The sequence below is a fragment of the Amblyomma mixtum genome, chromosome 10 (assembly GCF_055824585.1).
Source record: "Amblyomma mixtum isolate Tamu chromosome 10, ASM5582458v1, whole genome shotgun sequence".
NCBI lineage: Eukaryota > Metazoa > Arthropoda > Arachnida > Ixodida > Ixodidae > Amblyomma > Amblyomma mixtum.
Window position 1 is genome coordinate 164,969,375 of NC_143021.1, and position 17,524 is coordinate 164,986,898.

A 17,524-nucleotide genomic window follows, 5' to 3' on the forward strand; every position below is an offset into this window, starting at 1 on the left:
ACCCGGCTTGAGCGACCACTCGGCCCTTTCATTCAACTTGAATATCTTGCGACCTAAAACCGTTAAAAAAATCAAACCGTTTCGAAATTATGGAAAAGATAATTTTGAAGCCATTAATACTGAATTATCAGTCTTCCTTGACGTCTTTCTACAAGACTTTGACTGCCGTAGTGTTCAGTCTAACTGGAATATGTTTTCTTTCAAAATTGCTGAATTAACAAACAAATACATCCCACTTCGCGCCCTTGTCTGTAACCATAACGCTCCATGGTACAGCACCTGTCTCAAGCGCTTGTCTAATAAAAAAAAGCGTCTCTACAAATCTGCGAAAGGTTCTGTTAGCATAACACGGTGGACTAAATACAAACTGGCAGCCCATGAGTATTTAACCACGCTTAAACAAGCAAATAATAACTTTCTTCATAATACCCTGCCATCAATGCTTAAAACCGACATAAAAAAATTCTGGCGTGTGATTAACCCCAAAGCGGATGACATGATAACCTTGATTGACAGCACTTCCAATGTTATTCCAGCTAACGAATGTGCGTCTGTACTTAACGAAGTTTTCCTGCGCAACTTTTCTTCAACTACCAATATTACGCCCCAATCTACGCACAACAATGTTTATCTAGCAATGTTTCCCATAACCATTGAAGCAGAAGGCATCGAATCAATAATTTCAGCTCTAAAACCATCTTCCGCTCCTGGGCACGATTTAATCAACGCGAAATTTTTGAGAAACACGAGCTGTTATTCTTCCATTTTTCTAACAAAGATATTCCAGCAGTCGCTCGAAAAAAGTTCTTTGCCGGCTGAATGGAAGGTAGGGAAGGTGATCCCACTCCATAAATCAGGTGACAAGCATTGTCCTTTTAACTACCGGCCTATCTCGCTCACTTGCATCCCATGTAAAATTCTAGAACATGTCCTTGCCTCAAATCTAGCTAGCTTTCTCGAATCTAATTCATTTTTCTCACCATCGTAACATGGCTTCCGCAAGACTTATTCATGTGAAACACAACTAGTATCATTCACGCATCAGCTAAACTTCATCCTTGACCGCTGTTCACTTGCCTACTGTATACTTTTAGATTTCTCGAAAGCATTTGATAAAGTATGCCATAACCTTCTAATGTTTAAGTTACATCAACTTAACATTGATCCCAAACTGCTTGCTTGGATCGAATGCTTTCTTTTTAACCGTTCGCAATTTGTTTCTGCTAATGACTCAACCTCGCAGCCAAGTAAAGTACAGTCCGGAGTACCTCAAGGGTCGGTACTTGGTCCTCTACTTTTTTTAATTTACATTTATGATCTACCCTCTTGTGTTGCCTCTAACATTCATTTATTCGCAGATGATTGCGTCATCTACAGGGAAATAATTTGCGACGATGACATATCTTCTCTTCAATCAGACCTTAACGCTATCTGTATTTGGTGCCAATCATGGTCAATGGAATTAGACATCAAAAAATGTAAATTTCTGCGTGTATCAAGAACATCCGGCCAGCTACCTTCCTATCACCTTAATAATGTCCCTCTAGATCCTGTTTCTTCTTACAAATATCTTGGTATCCATATTACTAGCAACCTCACTTGGTCCATTCACACTTCTTACGTAATTAATAATGCTAATCGCATGCTGGGATATCTAAAACGTAATTTCTCTAAGGCACCTTCTTCTCTAAAACTACTTCTATATAAGACACTGGTCCGCTGAAAGCTAGAGTATGCTGCAGCATTGTGGGATCCCTTTCAACAAAACCTAATTCACTCATTAGAAATGATGCAGAATAATTCTGCTCGTTTTATTGTATGTAATTATAACCGAACTGCCAGCATCTATGCAATGAAATTAAATCTCAGCCTGCCATCTTTAGCATCTCGCCGTAAAGCCCTTAGACTCTCACTTTTTCACAAGATATTTTATCATCCTTCACTTTGCCACGAACTGATCTCCCGTCCCCAATACATTTCATCAAGGCTAGATCACAATAACAAAGTCGGAATTCCATTTTGCAAAACCAATGCCATGTTTCAGTCATTTCTTCCGCGCACAGCTGCTGAGTGGAATCACCTTCCTGCATCTACCGCTACCATTACTGACAACCAAAGCTTCAAAACGGCATTAGAAAACTTTGTATAAGTAGGAGCATCATCTTTTTCTTTTAATTCTATATTCTTGTTGTTTTTTGTACGAGCGTGTTGTTTGTTTGTTTTTCACTGTATTGCTGCGCTGTATTTTGTGTATTTTGTGTATTATATACTATTAACCAGCACACCAACAACCCAACAGCTAATAATGTATAACTAGGAGCAATCATTTTTGTATTACTAATTAGTTTGCTGCACTGTACACATTTTTTTCTTAAATTTTTGTAACCACTCCCCTCTATAATGCCTCTCGCCCTGAGGGTACACGAAATAAATAAAAAAATTCTGTTGTCACCCTAAATTCCCCTCAACAGAAATTATATATGGACACAGCCCTTTGCTTTCAACTCTCCCTGCGTCTTGTTGGTAGCACATTAAGCGTACCTTCTGTTGTCACCCTAAATTCTCCTCAACAGAAATTATATATGGACACAGCTCTTTGCTTTCAACTCGCCCTGCGTCTTGTTGGTAGCACATTAAGCGTACCTTCTGTTGTCACCCTAAATTCCCTTCAACAGAAATTATACATGGACACAGCCCTTTGCTTTCAACTCGCCCTGCGTCTTGTTGGTAGCACATTAAGCGCACCTTCTGTTGTCACCCTAAATTCCCCTCAACAGAAATTATGCATGGGCACAGCCCTTTGCTTTCAACTCGCCCTGAGTCTTGTTGGTAGAACGTTAAGCGTACCTTCTGTTGTCACCCTAAATTCCCCTCAACAGAAATTATATATGGACACAGCCTTTTGCTTTCAACTCGCCCTGCGTCTTGTTGGCAGCACATTAAGCGTACCTTCTGTTGTCACCCTAAATTCCCCTCAACAGAAATTATATATGGACACAGCCCTTTGCTTTCAACTCGCCCTGCGTCTTGTTGGTAGCACGTTAAGCGTACCTTCTGTTGTCACCCTAAATTCCCCTCAACAGAAATTATGCATGGGCACAGCCCTTTGCTTTCAACTCGCCCTGAGTCTTGTTGGTAGCACGTTAAGCGTACCTTCTGTTGTCACCCTAAATTCCCCTCAACAGAAATTATATATGGACACAGCCTTTTGCTTTCAACTCGCCCTGCGTCTTGTTGGCAGCACATTAAGCGTACCTTCTGTTGTCACCCTAAATTCCCCTCAACAGAAATTATATATGGATACAGCCCTTTGCTTTCAACTCGCCCTGCGACTTGTTGGCAGCACGTTAAGCGTACCTTCTGTTGTCACCCTAAATTCCCCTCAACAGAAATTATATATGGATACAGCTCTTTGCTTTCAACTCGCCCTGCGTCTTGTTGGCAGCACATTAAGCGTACCTTCTGTTGTCACCCTAAATTCCCCTCAACAGAAATTATATATGGATACAGCTCTTTGCTTTCAACTCGCCCTGCGTCTTGTTGGCAGCACATTAAGCGTACCTTCTGTTGTCACCCTAAATTCCCCTCAACAGAAATTATATATGGATACAGCTCTTTGCTTTCAACTCGCCCTGCGTCTTGTTGGCAGCACATTAAGCGTACCTTCTGTTGTCACCCTAAATTCCCCTCAACAGAAATTATATATGGATACAGCTCTTTGCTTTCAACTCGCCCTGCGTCTTGTTGGAAGCACATTAAGCGTACCTTCTGTTGTCACCCTAAATTCCCCTCAACAGAAATAATATATGGACACAGCCCTTTGCTTTCAACTCGCCCTGCGTCTTGTTGGCAGCACATTAAGCGTACCTTCTGTTGTCACCCTAAATTCCCCTCAACAGAAATTATATATGGACACAGCCCTTTGCTTTCAACTCGCCCTGCGTCTTGTTGGCAGCACATTAAGCGTACCTTCTGTTGTCACCCTAAATTCCCCTCAACAGAAATTATATATGGATACAGCTCTTTGCTTTCAACTCGCCCTGCGTCTTGTTGGTAGCACATTAAGCGTACCTTCTGTTGTCACCCTAAATTCCCCTCAACAGAAATTATATATGGACACAGCCCTTTGCTTTCAACTCTCCCTGCGTCTTGTTGGTAGCACGTTAAGCGTACCTTCTGTTGTCACCCTAAATTCCCCTCAACAGAAATTATATATGGATACAGCTCTTTGCTTTCAACTCGCCCTGCGTCTTGTTGGCAGCACATTAAGCGTACCTTCCGTTGTCACCCTAAATTCCCCTCAACAGAAATTATATATGGACACAGCCCTTTGCTTTCAACTCGCCCTGCGACTTGTTGGCAGCACGTTAAGCGTACCTTCTGTTGTCACCCTAAATTCCCCTCAACAGAAATTATATATGGATACAGCTCTTTGCTTTCAACTCGCCCTGCGTCTTGTTGGCAGCACACTAAGCGTACCTTCTGTTGTCACCCTAAATTCCCCTCAACAGAAATTATATATGGACACAGCCCTTTGCTTTCAACTCGCCCTGCGTCTTGTTGGCAGCACATTAAGCGTACCTTCTGTTGTCACCCTAAATTCCCCTCAACAGAAATTATATATGGACACAGCCCTTTGCTTTCAACTCGCCCTGCGTCTTGTTGGCAGCACATTAAGCGTACCTTCTGTTGTCACCCTAAATTCCCCTCAACAGAAATTATATATGGATACAGCTCTTTGCTTTCAACTCTCCCTGCGTCTTGTTGGCAGCACATTAAGCGTACCTTCTGTTGTAACCCTAAATTCCCCTCAACAGAAATTATATATGGATACAGCTCTTTGCTTTCAACTCGCCCTGCGTCTTGTTGGTAGCACGTTAAGCGTACCTTCTGTTGTCACCCTAAATTCCCCTCAACAGAAATTATATATGGACACAGCCTTTTGCTTTCAACTCGCCCTGCGTCTTGTTGGTAGCACGTTAAGCGTACCTTCTGTTGTCACCCTAAATTCCCCTCAACAGAAATTATATATGGATACAGCTCTTTGCTTTCAACTCGCCCTGCGTCTTGTTGGCAGCACATTAAGCGTACCTTCTGTTGTCACCCTAAATTCCCCTCAACAGAAATTATATATGGACACAGCCCTTTGCTTTCAACTCGCCCTGCGTCTTGTTGGCAGCACATTAAGGGTACCTTCTGTTGTCACCCTAAATTCCCCTCAACAGAAATTATATAAGGATACAGCTCTTTGCTTTCAACTCGCCCTGCGTCTTGTTGGCAGCACATTAAGCGTACCTTCTGTTGTCACCCTAAATTCCCCTCAACAGAAATTATATATGGATACAGCTCTTTGCTTTCAACTCGCCCTGCGTCTTGTTGGCAGCACATTAAGCGTACCTTCTGTTGTCACCCTAAATTCCCCTCAACAGAAATTGTATATGGACACAGCCCTTTGCTTTCAACTCACCCTGCGTCTTGTTGGTAGCAGGTTAAGCGTACCTTTTGTTGTCACCCTAAATTCCCCTCAACAGAAATTATATATGGACACAGCCCTTTGCTTTCAACTCGCCCTGCGTCTTGTTGGTAGCACGTTAAGCGTACCTTCTGTTGTCACCCTAAATTCCCCTCAACAGAAATTATATATGGACACAGCCCTTTGCTTTCAACTCGCCCTGCGTCTTGTTGGTAGCACGTTAAGCGTACCTTCTGTTGTCACCCTAAATTCCCCTCAACAGAAATTGTATATGGACACAGCCCTTTGCTTTCAACTGGCCCTGCGTCTTGTTGGTAGCACATTAAGCGTACCTTCTGTGTTCACCCTAAATTCCCCTCAACAGAAATTATATATGGACACAGCCCTTTGCTTTCAACTCGCCCTGCGTCTTGTTGGTAGCACATTAAGCGTACCTTCTATTGTCACCCTAAATTCCCCTCAACAGAAATTATATATGGACACAGCCCTTTGCTTTCAACTCGCCCTGCGTCTTGTTGGTAGCACATTAAGCGTACCTTCTGTTCTCACCCTAAATTCCGCTCAACGGAAATTATATATGGATACAGCTCTTTGCTTTCAACTCGCCCTGCGTCTTGTTGGCAGCACATTAAGCGTACCTTCTGTTCTCACCCTAAATTCCGCTCAACAGAAATTATATATGGACACAGCCCTTTGCTTTCAACTCGCCCGGCGTCTTGTTGGTAGCACATTAAGCGTACCTTCTGTGTTCACCCTAAATTCCCCTCAACAGAAATTATATATGGACACAGCCCTTTGCTTTCAACTCGCCCTGCGTCTTGTTGGTAGCACATTAAGCGTACCTTCTATTGTCACCCTAAATTCCCCTCAACAGAAATTATATATGGACACAGCCCTTTGCTTTCAACTCGCCCTGCGTCTTGTTGGTAGCACATTAAGCGTACCTTCTGTTCTCACCCTAAATTCAGCTCAACAGAAATTATATATGGATACAGCTCTTTGCTTTCAACTCGCCCTGCGTCTTGTTGGTAGCACATTAAGCGTACCTTCTGTTCTCACCCTAAATTCCGCTCAACAGAAATTATATATGGACAGAGCCCTTTGCTTTCAACTCGCCCGGCGTCTTGTTGGTAGCACATTAAGCGTACCTTCTGTGTTCACCCTAAATTCCGCTCAACAGAAATTATATATGGACACAGCCCTTTGCTTTCAACTCGCCCGGCGTCTTGTTGGTAGCACATTAAGCGTACCTTCTGAGTTCACCCTAAATTCCGCTCAACAGAAATTATATATGGACACAGCCCTTTGCTTTCAACTCGCCCTGCGTCTTGTTGGTAGCACATTACGCGTACCTTCTATTGTCACCCTAAATTCCCCTCAACAGAAATTATATATGGACACAGCCCTTTGCTTTCAACTCGCCCTGCGTCTTGTTGGTAGCACATTAAGCGTACCTTCTATTGTCACCCTAAATTCCCCTCAACAGAAATTATATATGGACACAGCCCTTTGCTTTCAACTCGCCCTGCGTCTTGTTGGTAGCACATTAAGCGTACCTTATGTGTTCACCCTAAATTCCCCTCAACAGAAATTATATATGGACACAGCCCTTTGCTATCAACTCGCCCTGCGTCTTGTTGGTAGCACATTAAGCGTACCTTCTATTGTCACCCTAAATTCCCCTCAACAGAAATTATATATGGACACAGCCCTTTGCTTTCAACTCGCCCTGCGTCTTGTTGGTAGCACATTAAGCGTACCTTCTGTTCTCACCCTAAATTCCGCTCAACAGAAATTATATATGGATACAGCTCTTTGCTTTCAACTCGCCCTGCGTCTTGTTGGTAGCACATTAAGCGTACCTTCTGTTCTCACCCTAAATTCCGCTCAACAGAAATTATATATGGACACAGCCCTTTGCTTTCAACTCGCCCGGCGTCTTGTTGGTAGCACATTAAGCGTACCTTCTGTGTTCACCCTAAATTCCGCTCAACAGAAATTATATATGGACACAGCCCTTTGCTTTCAACTCGCCCTGCGTCTTGTTGGTAGCACATTAAGCGTACCTTCTGTTCTCACCCTAAATTCCGCTCAACAGAAATTATATATGGACACAGCCCTTTGCTTTCAACTTGCCCGGCGTCTTGTTGGTAGCACATTAAGCGTACCTTCTGTGTTCACCCTAAATTCCCCTCAACAGAAATTATATATGGACACAGCCCTTTGCTTTCAACTCGCCCTGCGTCTTGTTGGTAGCACATTAAGCGTACCTTCTATTGTCACCCTAAATTCCCCTCAACAGAAATTATATATGGACACAGCCCTTTGCTTTCAACTCGCCCTGCGTCTTGTTGGTAGCACATTAAGCGTACCTTCTGTTCTCACCCTAAATTCCGCTCAACAGAAATTATATATGGATACAGCTCTTTGCTTTCAACTCGCCCTGCGTCTTGTTGGTAGCACATTAAGCGTACCTTCTGTTCTCACCCTAAATTCCGCTGAACAGAAATTATATATGAATACAGCTCTTTGCTTTCAACTCGCCCTGCGTCTTGTTGGTAGCACATTAAGCGTACCTTCTGTTCTCACCCTAAATTCCGCTCAACAGAAATTATATATGGATACAGCTCTTTGCTTTCAACTCGCCCTGCGACTTGTTGGTAGCACATTAAGAGTACCTTCTGTTGTCACCCTAAATTCCCCCCAACAGAAATTATATATGGACACAGCCCTTTGCTTTCAACTCGCCCTGCGTCTTGTTGGTAGCACATTAAGCGTACCTTCTGTTCTCACCCTAAATTCCCCTCAACAGAAATTATATATGGACACAGCTCTTTGCTTTCAACTCGCCCTGCCTCTTGTTGGTAGCACATTAAGCGTACCTTCTATTGTCACCCTAAATTCCCCTCAACAGAAATTATATATGGACACAGCCCTTTGCTTTCAACTCGCCCTGCGTCTTGTGGTAGCACATTAAGCGTACCTTCTGTTCTCACCCTAAATTCCCCTCAACAGAAATTATATATGGACACAGCTCTTTGCTTTCAACTCGCCCTGCGTCTTGTTGGTAGCACATTAAGAGTACCTTCTGTTGTCACCCTAAATTCCCCCCAACAGAAATTATATATGGACATAGCCCTTCGCTTTCAACTCGCCCTGCGTCTTGTTGGTAGCACATTAAGCGCACCTTCTGTTGTCACCCTAAATTGCCCTCAACAGAAATTATATATGGACACAGCCCTTTGCTTTCAACTCGCCCTGCGTCTTGTTGGCAGCACATTAAGCGTACCTTCTGTTGTCACCCAAATTCCCCTCAACAGAAATTATATATGGACACAGCTCTTTGCTTTCAACTCGCCCTGCGTCTTGTTGGTAGCACATTAAGCGTACCTTCACATTAGCACATTAAGCGTAGAGTTGGCACGGAAGCAGCATTTGGAACACCATGGCTCATGCAGCGCATCTTTACCCTTCGCAGACGATCTTCGCGTTCTTGGTACTGCTGTGTCCGCCCCCGGCATACTCGGCGGATGACATTTCCACACCGCTGCTACAATCAAGCGATGACGCATTCTACCAGCAGCCCTTGAACTATCTTCACCTGGATCCACTACAGTTAATGCGCCCGGCTTTCTAAGTACCTTCATCGTCGACTCTGACGTCACATCGCAGTGGCAATTTAAGCGGCTGTCTGAGCGACAGTCCGTTTAGTTGGCACGGAAGCAGCATTTGGAACACCATGGCTCATGCAGCGCATCTTTACCCTTCGCAGACGATCTTCGCGTTCTTGGTACTGCTGTGTCCGCCCCCGGCATACTCGGCGGATGACATTTCCACACCGCTGCTACAATCAAGCGATGACGCATTCTACCAGCAGCCCTTCAACTATCTTCACCTGGATCCACTACAGTTAATGCGCCCGGCTTTCTACGTACCTTCATCGTCGACTCTGACGTCACATCGCAGTGGCAATTTAAGCGGCTCTCTGAGCGACAGTGCGTTTAGTTGGAACGGAAGCAGCATTTGGGACACCATGGCTCATGCAGCGCATCTTTACCCTTCGCAGGTGTGTAAAAACGTTTCGCTTTATGCTAAGAAAAGTGACGACCCGTTCTTGCTATTGCTTCCGTGCCAACAAGTGCTTTGTGAAATTGTCTGCGACTGTTTCTCAATGGCGATGCTCATACTGCGCTCCGGTGATGTAGAGACTAATCCGGGGCCCACCACGCGTAATACTGAAGCATTACTTGAACTGCAACATTTGCCCGCCAATCCTTCGGAGCAGATGGAAGTTCTTTTTCGGCTATTAAAGGACCTCCAGGCACGATCTGTAGAATCCGCTAAGGGCCAGGCCGAGTTGGTTAGCGACGTTAAGGCAATTAAGGTTGGTCGAAAGAACATCGAGACCAAAATTGAGGCAATCCAGACGAGGTTAGACAATCTTGAAGAAAAAACAAAGGTATTAGACCGTCTCGATGATTACATTGCTGGAATTCAAGTGTCAGCACAAGTCCAGACAAATCGGCTCGACTCTTTAAAACTGCGTGTTGACGAACTTGAGGATAGATCTCGACGCAATAATTTAATTTTTCATGGAATCCCTGATTCTCGCGAATCATGGGAACAGTCAGAGTCGAACGTAAGGGCAGCACTAGCCGAAGCAATCAACAGCCTACCCGACACAGCAATAGAACGCGCCCATCGCATAGGTCGCTACACGCCCGATAAGTGTCGCCCAATTGTTGTCAAGTTCGCCAGCACGAAAACAAAAGACAAAGTACTTTCCGCGCGAGCAAAGCTAAAAGAAAATGATGTCTCTATTTCCGAAGATTTTTCGCCCGCCACACGCCATGCCCGAAAAAAACTCATTGAGTACGCTAAAAGCCAGCCCCAACCATGTACTTTCCAGTTAATATACACTAAACTAGTCATGAATAAAAAACAGTTCGTCTGTGACCCGGCAACAGACACCATCAGCGAAAATGCCGCGTACGAACCACGAGATAGCGGCGAGCATGTTGATTGTGAACACGTCCCAAGTTAGGAAAGCGCGAGGGGAAGTGGACAAGACGCGTCCCACGTATCAGTTTTTTTTACTAATATTCGTAGCATCATGAATAAACGCGCTTCCTTAACTTCTGTCTTAGATACTTGCAATACCGATATTTTAGTGCTTACAGAAACGTGGCTGCATTCACAGGTTCAAGATCACGAACTTTTTCAGACCGCTCATCGTTTTTCACTCTATCGTTGTGATCGAACAATGCGACAGGGAGGCGGCGTGCTCTTAGCCATTTCGAAAGATCTTGCATCCCAGTGTATTCATGTATCTACTGACTTAGAAATGGTTTGGGCCATCGTTGAACTAAACCACCAGAAGATAATCATTGGTGTTTGTTACCGCCCCCCAAACCATTCATCTAACTTCGTAAATGAGGTACATGATATCATTAACATCGTTACATGCCGTTATCCCACGTTACCTTTATTTCTGCTTGGCGATTTTAACCTACCAAATATAGTATGGAACACTGGATCTCCAACCTTACAGCCTTTTTCTTCATTAGCCAATGAGTTCTTAGAAATGTGCTCTGTTTTTTCGTTTTCACAACTTGTTACGCAGCCTACAAGAATTATGGAATCTGTCGCAAACACACCGGAGCTTGTATTAACAGCGCAACCTGATCTTGTTTCCGACATCACGTACTTACCCGGCTTGAGCGACCACTCGGCCCTTTCATTCAACTTGAATATCTTGCGACCAAAAACCGTTAAAAAATTCAAACCGTTTCGAAATTATGCAAACGATAATTTTGAAGCCATTAATACTGAATTATCAGTCTTCCTTGACGTCTTTCTACAAGACTTTGACTGCCGTAGTGTTCAGTCTAACTGGAATATGTTTTCTTTCAAAATTGCTGAATTAACAAACAAATACATCCCACTTCGCACCCTTGTCTGTAACCATAACGCTCCATGGTACAGCACCTGTCTCAAGCGCTTGTCTAATAAAAAAAGCGTCTCTACAAATCTGCGAAAGGTTCTGTTAGCATAACACGGTGGACTAAATACAAACTGGCAGCCCATGAGTATTTAACCACGCTTAAAGAAGCAAATAATAACTTTCTTCATAATACCCTGCCATCAATGCTTAAAACCGACATAAAAAAATTCTGGCGTGTGATTAACCCCAAAGCGGATGACATGATAACCTTGATTGACAGCTCTTCCAATGTTATTCCAGCTAACGAATGTGCGTCTGTACTTAACGAAGTTTTCCTGCGCAACTTTTCTTCAACTACCAATATTACGCCCCAATCTACGCACAACAATGTTTATCTAGCAATGTTTCCCATAACCATTGAAGCAGAAGGCATCGAATCAATAATTTCAGCTCTAAAACCATCTTCCGCTCCTGGGCACGATTTAATCAACGCGAAATTTTTGAGAAACACGAGCTGTTATTCTTCCATTTTTCTAACAAAGATATTCCAGCAGTCGCTCGAAAAAAGTTCTTTGCCGGCTGAATGGAAGGTAGGGAAGGTGATCCCACTCCATAAATCAGGTGACAAGCATTGTCCTTTTAACTACCGGCCTATCTCGCTCACTTGCATCCCATGTAAAATTCTAGAACATGTCCTTGCCTCAAATCTAGCTAGCTTTCTCGAATCTAATTCATTTTTCTCACCATCGTAACATGGCTTCCGCAAGACTTATTCATGTGAAACACAACTAGTATCATTCACGCATCAGCTAAACTTCATCCTTGACCGCTGTTCACTTGCCTACTGTATACTTTTAGATTTCTCGAAAGCATTTGATAAAGTATGCCATAACCTTCTAATGTTTAAGTTACATCAACTTAACATTGATCCCAAACTGCTTGCTTGGATCGAATGCTTTCTTTTTAACCGTTCGCAATTTGTTTCTGCTAATGACTCAACCTCGCAGCCAAGTAAAGTACAGTCCGGAGTACCTCAAGGGTCGGTACTTGGTCCTCTACTTTTTTTAATTTACATTTATGATCTACCCTCTTGTGTTGCCTCTAACATTCATTTATTCGCAGATGATTGCGTCATCTACAGGGAAATAATTTGCGACGATGACATATCTTCTCTTCAATCAGACCTTAACGCTATCTGTATTTGGTGCCAATCATGGTCAATGGAATTAAACATCAAAAAATGTAAATTTCTGCGTGTATCAAGAACATCCGGCCAGCTACCTTCCTATCACCTTAATAATGTCCCTCTAGATCCTGTTTCTTCTTACAAATATCTTGGTATCCATATCACTAGCAACCTCACTTGGTCCATTCACACTTCTTACGTAATTAATAATGCTAATCGCATGCTGGGATATCTAAAACGTAATTTCTCTAAGGCACCTTCTTCCCTAAAACTACTTCTATATAAGACACTGGTCCGCTGAAAGCTAGAGTATGCTGCAGCATTGTGGGATCCCTTTCAACAAAACCTAATTCACTTATTAGAAATGATCCAGAATAATTCTGCTCGTTTTATTGTATGTAATTATAACCGAACTGCCAGCATCTCTGCAATGAAATTAAATCTCAGCCTGCCATCTTTAGCATCTCGCCGTAAAGCCCTTAGACTCTCACTTTTTCACAAGATATTTTATCATCCTTCACTTTGCCACGAACTGATCTCCCGTCCCCAATACATTTCATCAAGGCTAGATCACAATAACAAAGTCGGAATTCCATTTTGCAAAACCAATGCCATGTTTCAGTCATTTCTTCCGCGCACAGCTGCTGAGTGGAATCACCTTCCTGCATCTACCGCTACCATTACTGACAACCAAAGCTTCAAAACGGCATTAGAAAACTTTGTATAAGTAGGAGCATCATCTTTTTCTTTTAATTCTATATTCTTGTTGTTTTTTGTACGAGCGTGTTGTTTGTTTGTTTTTCACTGTATTCCTGCGCTGTATTTTGTGTATTTTGTGTATTATATACTATTAACCAGCACACCAACAACCCAACAGCTAATAATGTATAACTACGAGCAATCATTTTTGTATTACTAATTAGTTTGCTGCACTGTACATATTGTTTTTCTTAAATTTTTGTAACCACTCCCCTCTATAATGCCTCTCGCCCTGAGGGTACACGAAATAAATAAAAAAATTCTGTTGTCACCCTAAATTCCCCTCAACAGAAATTATATATGGACACAGCCCTTTGCTTTCAACTCTCCCTGCGTCTTGTTGGTAGCACATTAAGCGTACCTTCTGTTGTCACCCTAAATTCTCCTCAACAGAAATTATATATGGACACAGCTCTTTGCTTTCAACTCGCCCTGCGTCTTGTTGGTAGCACATTAAGCGTACCTTCTGTTGTCACCCTAAATTCCCTTCAACAGAAATTATACATGGACACAGGCCTTTGCTTTCAACTCGCCCTGCGTCTTGTTGGTAGCACATTAAGCGTACCTTCTGTTGTCACCCTAAATTCCCCTCAACAGAAATTATATATGAACACAGCCCTTTGCTTTCAACTCGCCCTGCGTCTTGTTGGTAGCACATTAAGCGCACCTTCTGTTGTCACCCTAAATTCCCCTCAACAGAAATTATGCATGGGCACAGCCCTTTGCTTTCAACTCGCCCTGAGTCTTGTTGGTAGCACGTTAAGCGTACCTTCTGTTGTCACCCTAAATTCCCCTCAACAGAAATTATATATGGACACAGCCTTTTGCTTTCAACTCGCCCTGCGTCTTGTTGGCAGCACATTAAGCGTACCTTCTGTTGTCACCCTAAATTCCCCTCAACAGAAATTATATATGGATACAGCTCTTTGCTTTCAACTCGCCCTGCGTCTTGTTGGCAGCACATTAAGCGTACCTTCTGTTGTCACCCTAAATTCCCCTCAACAGAAATTATATATGGATACAGCTCTTTGCTTTCAACTCGCCCTGCGTCTTGTTGGCAGCACATTAAGCGTACCTTCTGTTGTCACCCTAAATTCCCCTCAACAGAAATTATATATGGACACAGCCCTTTGCTTTCAACTCGCCCTGCGTCTTGTTGGTAGCACATTAAGCGTACCTTCTGTTGTCACCCTAAATAACCCTCAACAGAAATTGTATATGGATACAGCTCTTCGCTTTCAACTCGCCCTGCGTCTTGTTGGTAGCACATTAAGCGTACCTTCTATTGTCACCCTAAATTCCCCTCAACAGAAATTATATATGGACACAGCTCTTTGCTTTCAACTCGCCCTGCGTCTTGTTGGTAGCACATTAAGCGTACCTTCTGTTGTCACCCTAAATTCCCCTCAACAGAAATTGTATATGGATACAGCTCTTTGCTTTCAACTCGCCCTGCGTCTTGTTGGTAGCACATTAAGCGTACCTTCTGTTGTCACCCTAAATTGCCCTCAACAGAAATTATATATGGACACAGCTCTTTGCTTTCAACTCGCCCTGCGTCTTGTTGGTAGCACATTAAGCGTACCTCCTGTTGTCACCCTAAATTCCCTTCAACAGAAATTATATATGAACACAGCCCTTTGCTTTCAACTCACCCTGCGTCTTGTTGGTAGCACATTAAGCGTACCTTCTGTTGTCACCCTAAATTCCCCTCAACAGAAATTATATATGGACACAGCCCTTTGCTTTCAATTCGCCCTGCGGCTTGTTGGTAGCATATTAAGCGTACCTTCTGTTGTCACCCTAAATTCCCCTCAACAGAAATTATATATGGACACAGCCCTTTGCTTTCAACTCGCCCTGCGTCTTGTTGGTAGCACATTAAGCGTGCCTTCGGTTGTCACCCTAAATTCCCTTCAACAGAAATTATATATGGACACAGCTCTTTGTTTTCAACTCGCCCTGCGTCTTTTTGGTAGCACATTAAGCGTACCTTCTGTTGTCACCCTAAATTTCCCTCAACAGAAATTATATATGGACACAGCCCTTTGCTTTCAACTCGCCCTGCGTCTTGTTGGTAGCACATTAAGCGTATCTTCTGTTGTCACCCTAAATTCCCTTCAACAGAAATTATATATGGACACAGCCCTTTGCTTTCAACGTGCCCTGCGTCTTGTTGGTAGCACATTAAGCGTACCTTCTGTTGTCACCCTAAATTCCCCTCAACAGAAATTATATATGGACACAGCCCTTTGCTTTCAACTCGCCCTGCGTCTTGTTGGTAGCACATTAAGCGTACCTTCTGTTGTCACCCTAAATTCCCCTCAACAGAAATTATATATGGACACAGCGCTTTGCTTTCAACTCGCCCTGCGTCTTGTTGGTAGCACATTAAGCGTACCTTCTGTTGTCACCCTAAATTCCCCTCAAAAGAAATTATATATGGACACAGCCCTTTGCTTTCAACTCGCCCTGCGTCTTGTTGGTAGCACATTAAGCGTACCATCTGTTGTCACCCTAAATTCCCCTCAACAGAAATTATATATGGACACAGCCCTTTGCTTTCAACTCGCCCTGCGTCTTGTTGGTAGCACATTAAGCGTACCTTCTGTTGTCACCCTAAATTCTCCACAACAGAAATTATATATGGACACAGCCCTTTGCTTTCAACTCGCCCTGCGTCTTGTTGGTAGCACATTAAGCGTACCTTCTGTTGTCACCCTAAATTCCCTTCAACAGAAATTATATATGGACACAGCCCTTTGCTTTCAACTCGCCCTGCGTCTTGTTGGTAGCACATTAAGCGTACCTTCTGTTGTCACCCTAAATTCCCTTCAACAGAAATTATATATGGACACAGCCCTTTGCTTTCAACTCGCCCTGCGTCTTGTTGGTAGCACATTAAGCGTACTTTCTGTTGTCACCCTAAATTCCCCTCAACAGAAAATATATATGGACACAGCCCTTTGCTTTCAACTCGCCCTGCGTCTTGTTGGTAGCACATTAAGCGTGCCTTCTGTTGTCACCCTAAATTCCCCTCAACAGAAATTATATATGGACACAGCCCTTTGCTTTCAACTCGCCCTGCGTCTTGTTGGTAGCACGTTAAGCGTACCTTCTGTTGTCACCCTAAATTCCCCTCAACAGACATTATATATGGACACAGCCTTTTGCTTTCAACTCGCCCTGCGTCTTGTTGGCAGCACATTAAGCGTACCTTCTGTTGTCACCCTAAATTCCCCTCAACAGAAATTATATATGGACACAGCCCTTTGCTTTCAACTCGCCCTGCGTCTTGTTGGTAGCACATTAAGCGTACCTTCTGTTGCCACCCTAAATTCCCCTCAACAGAAATTGTATATGGACACAGCCCTTTGCTTTCAACTCGCCCTGCGTCTTGTTGGTAGCACATTAAGCGTACCTTCTGTGTTCACCCTAAATTCCCCTCAACAGAAATTATATATGGACACAGCCCTTTGCTTTCAACTCGCCCTGCGTCTTGTTGGTAGCACATTAAGCGTACCTTCTATTGTCACCCTAAATTCCCCTCAACAGAAATTATATATGGACACAGCCCTTTGCTTTCAACTCGCCCTGCGTCTTGTTGGTAGCACATTAAGCGTACCTTCTGTTGTCACCCTAAATAACCCTCAACAGAAATTGTATATGGATACAGCTCTTCGCTTTCAACTCGCCCTGCGTCTTGTTGGTAGCACATTAAGCGTACCTTCTATTGTCACCCTAAATTCCCCTCAACAGAAATTATATATGGACACAGCTCTTTGCTTTCAACTCGCCCTGCGTCTTGTTGGTAGCACATTAAGCGTACCTTCTGTTGTCACCCTAAATTCCCCTCAACAGAAATTGTATATGGATACAGCTCTTTGCTTTCAACTCGCCCTGCGTCTTGTTGGTAGCACATTAAGCGTACCTTCTGTTGTCACCCTAAATTGCCCTCAACAGAAATTATATATGGACACAGCTCTTTGCTTTCAACTCGCCCTGCGTCTTGTTGGTAGCACATTAAGCGTACCTCCTGTTGTCACCCTAAATTCCCTTCAACAGAAATTATATATGAACACAGCCCTTTGCTTTCAACTCACCCTGCGTCTTGTTGGTAGCACATTAAGCGTACCTTCTGTTGTCACCCTAAATTCCCCTC

General features: G+C 43.4%; 1 pseudogene; it reads left to right on the forward strand.

Annotated features, from left to right (window-relative positions):
- Nucleotides 1-8,898: 8,898 nt before the first annotated feature.
- Nucleotides 8,899-10,717, forward strand: LOC149327623 (uncharacterized; annotated as a pseudogene).
- Nucleotides 10,718-17,524: the final 6,807 nt, after the last annotated feature.